The 4,310-nt window shown below is 43.8% G+C and overlaps 1 pseudogene; it reads left to right on the forward strand.

Annotated features, from left to right (window-relative positions):
* Positions 1-326: 326 nt before the first annotated feature.
* On the forward strand, positions 327-3,203 carry LOC126417014 (twinfilin-like; annotated as a pseudogene).
* Positions 3,204-4,310: the final 1,107 nt, after the last annotated feature.

The raw sequence follows: 4,310 nt of genomic DNA on the forward strand, positions 1-4,310 counted from the left end.
AAGTGGCATTTCTATCGTCTGACCTAACGGCAGAAGATAAATACGCCACGATAAGACCACGAGACATATTGCTGACACTCGCCTACTTCGTTAGAGCGACAAGTCAGATAATCTGATGGTATGTGTGCCGAAGGTCTTACAGAACGCACACCACAGTAAGCAAATCAAAAACGAGAAAAAATTATTATCTGAGGTAAAGGACTGGCGCATGATAAGCAGGCAGTGGCACAGAGTTCGATAGGTATTCACAATTTTGAACCTACGTGGAGCAAGCTGCAGTGAGGCAATGTGAGATGTTGGCGTTACTGCTCGATGCACCAAGTAATATGGGGCTGCACCCTCGTTACTTCTGTGCTGCTGGAGGAAAATGTGAGCAGACATCGGCAATTGCAGGTGATTTTCTCTCACAAAAGAAATATTCATTTTGATCCAGCGGCCACTATGAATTAAGATAGAAGAATAACAGGCATTGGCTGTGAGCTGGCAATGATTCAAATCAATGGGGAATTTGAAAATTTGTTGCGGACCGGGATTCGAACCCAGCTCTCATGCTTATTAGGCAGATGCGCTGACCACTTTTTTCATTTTGTACAGTATTGTTGGCTGCGTTTGGCAGGGGCGGACGTCATGTGACACGCGGTCCAAGTTCATCGTTGATACTTTCACTCAGTTTCTTTTTATTTTTTATTTTTTTCTTATTACAGAGGCCAGTCTTGCCCTCTGACCGAAAACATGCTGAGCTTCCGCGCTGGCACCACTGAGCTATCCAGACACAGTGTTCATTGCAACTGCACGGACTACTCTAGCACGCGGCCAATGTGTGTAATTGCTTTGTGTTTTAACTCATGTCGCTGTGGGATCAAAATGGTGTCTGTTCTTTTGGACATATATAAGGAAGGTGAGGAGTACCAAAGATCTTTTCAGGGCTGATACACACCAGGTGCGAACTGTTACGGAAATCGGTGAAATGCCGCGAGTAACGAGGATAGTTGACATGGGGCACTGCGTTAGTTTTGTTTGGGTAAGATGAGAATTTGAGTCTGGTGTGAGACGTGTGAGGGTGGTCCATGCATTGTGTCTCGATGGCACAGTGTTCAGTGCATCTGCCCAATAAACAAGAGACCCGGGTTGGAATCCTGGTCGAACAGAAATCTTCAACATTTCTATTGATTTAAATCAATCCCTGCTCACAGCCAATGTCTGCACTTCCTTTGTGTCTTAATACCTTGTGGCTGCTGATTCAAAATGGCGTCTGTTCTTTTGGACATGTTCGAAAGAATAGACACCACACACACACACACACACACACACACACACACACACACACACACACACACACAGTAAGGCGAGGGCAGCCAGTGATCCCTTCAGTGCAGATGCACACCAGACTCGAACTGTTACAAGAACTGGCGAAAAGCTGCGAGTCAAGAGGATAATGTGTAAGGGGCTGAGTCAAAAATTTGGTTGTTGGGAGGCGTGCTAGGTGACTCCATGCAGTTGCGATGAATACCGTGTCTCGATGGCATTGAAGACTTTGGTAGGTTTTCCGAAAAGGAGGGTTGGGGAGTATTTTGCTTCTACATTTATATTTACATTTATATTTACTACAGTATTAAATGCCTCATCAGACGGTAAAACGCGCAAATGATGCCCTCAAAAAGTTTTTTTGAAAATTTGAAGGAGGAAATATTCCTGTATTTAAAGGCCTCTATAGAGAAGGAGTAACTCTCTTTGGTAACATTTAAAGAGGCAGTTGGAACATGGCAAGAAGATTTTGACAACGGCATTATTCCTCTTGTCGAAGATGAGCAGCCATCGTACATATTACACAGGTTGGACTCAAAATATACATCTGGCTATGGATGGGTAGTCATTAGCTGGTCGCCAGAAGAAGAACTAGCAGAACTCAAATGCACTGAAGTTGGTGTCAATGTTGACTCCAGAAACCAGACTGTGTCAGGAGTTGCCTTTCCCATCACAAAAGATGCTCGGCAAGCTATTTGTGGTATGCTTGATGACGCATACAACTATGTACAGGTAAGGATAGATCTCGATGAAGAAAAGAAACATCTTGCCACTGCTAGAAATGTTCCTGTAGCTAAATTAAGCCAGAAAGTTATTACTAATAACGCCCGCTATCACTTATACAATTTCAAGCACACTCATGACGGGGATTACATGGAAACCATAGTGTTTCATATATTCAATGCCAGGGTACTAGTTTTCGATAAAGGAGAGAATGTTGTATTCAAGCTGCAAAGGTTCTCTTGTGGAAACGTTGAGACAGATATTGGTCTCTCGGTTACACAAAAGATGAAAATACATTGTCGAGATGAGCTCATGGAAGCTGCATTGTATGATGCAATTCATCCAAAAACAAATCTTCACCAGCCAAAATTCGCAAACCAAAGAGCCCACCAAACGGTGGAACTCCATTCCTAGGAAAATATGGCACATTGGTCAGCGCATCTGCCAAGTAAGCAAGATACAAGGACTCGAATCTTGGCCCAGCGCAAATTTTCAAATTTCTCCGTTGATTTAAATGAATGCCCGCTCGCAGCCAATGTCCGTAATTCCTTTGTGTCTTAAATAAATGTTCATAAAATTCTGCTCATTTGAGCGTTCTGCAGAGCATTGCCGTGTTCCTGGCAAAATCCTCAGAAAACAGGTTTTGTTAGTCGTCACAGTGAGGGACACGCCCTATTCAGGGCTATAGCGGTAGCCGAGTATTACCAGACACAAGACAGATTTGAGAAGTCTTTTGTAGCCAAATACTGGTCTGTGGGGATACAGGAACTACTCAACAGTGAGGATTTCAACACTGATCTGTTTCATGCCCGTCGAGGTAGCGTGTGAAAATACATCAACAAAAGAAGGTGCTGGGATATCGCCATGTCTCACCATGATATATTGAGAATATTAAGGACGAAACGGCCCAGAAACGTAAGAGGAAACTCTTATTTTTTCCCAATACAAATCTTGAGAAATTCCTGTCTGTACTTGAATCCTTTGCCCTCATTCGTGGAGGGTGAAAATACGGACACATAGTGCAAAATTTAAATACAGCGACACCAAAAGTCACAATTCTGGGCCAAATCAAGATGTAAATCCTACCAAGCTACACACTGTGCCAATAGGGCAGCACAATGGCAATAACAGCTACCATCAGAATCATTATAATCATTCAAGCAGATGCAGACTAAGATTCAATGACAGTAGATACTGCCCTGAACGCGCAAATAGCAGCACACAGTCAGTGGAAAAACTGACATAATGGGCATCAAACTGATGAAAACTGGGGAAATCAGGTTCTTGACAGAAATGTGGCAGAGAAAGGCAGTCGCCCATTTACAGCAGCACTGGGAAACTAATTGCGGTCTACTTGTACCCCGAGATGATGATCACGAAGTGGGGTAAGTGCAGTGACAAATCGATGTAGCTGGTACGATATGACGACACAAATGACATTAGAAATGAATTTCAGTCCGATGCAGTTCATTGTAAAGATCGACACAGAACAACGTCACAGTCGCCGAAAACTGCATATGTGGGTAACAGCCTGACAACAATAATGTGAAAGAATAAAGTTACAAAATGACACAAGGAGCCAGCAGAGAAAAACCATATTAAAACCAGGCCACCAAGGTGGTGACAGCGGACCAGGGAACTGCGTGATAAACTATTCTGCGACGACAGAAAACGCAGCCAATTCGTGAAGCAGCCTGCAGAATTACGTTAGCCAGGGCATCACCGACCCATTCCAGATGATTTGGTGCGACACTCTAACCGTGGAAAACATCAGAAATCAGCACGAAGAAGCAGGATATTTGAACTAGCCCGTCATCACTGAACAGCTGGGCAGTGATATAATGTCGAGCCTATGGTACTCTGCGTCACGCCGATGATGCTAACGTTTATGCCTCACAAGGCTGCTCACACCTGAGGCAGCTCCACACTTGGCCGCCACCCCATTAGTATGAGAGGAAGTTCCAGATATCTTTGTCCTTGCTGGGGTGCCTACAGTAGACCACTTCACCCCCAACACAACGTCCCTGTAGCTGTTGCAACCATCCACACTCAGTGCAAGATTCTGGGGACTTGAGGCACTGTTAATCTGGGAAATTTAGCAAAACAGTACATATTTCTACTTATTAATTCTTCGGTTGTAGATTGTATTTTACATGTAGATTGGTTCGACAAACGGATGAAATGATTGATAGTTCTTCCAGGAAATGCCACTTTGTATTTGACTGTGCTGTGGTGAACGTGAAATTCATAAAAACAGTTGCTGGCCGAGGTAAATATTACCG

This window comes from Schistocerca serialis, chromosome 8 (assembly GCF_023864345.2).
Source record: "Schistocerca serialis cubense isolate TAMUIC-IGC-003099 chromosome 8, iqSchSeri2.2, whole genome shotgun sequence".
Lineage (NCBI taxonomy): Eukaryota > Metazoa > Arthropoda > Insecta > Orthoptera > Acrididae > Schistocerca > Schistocerca serialis.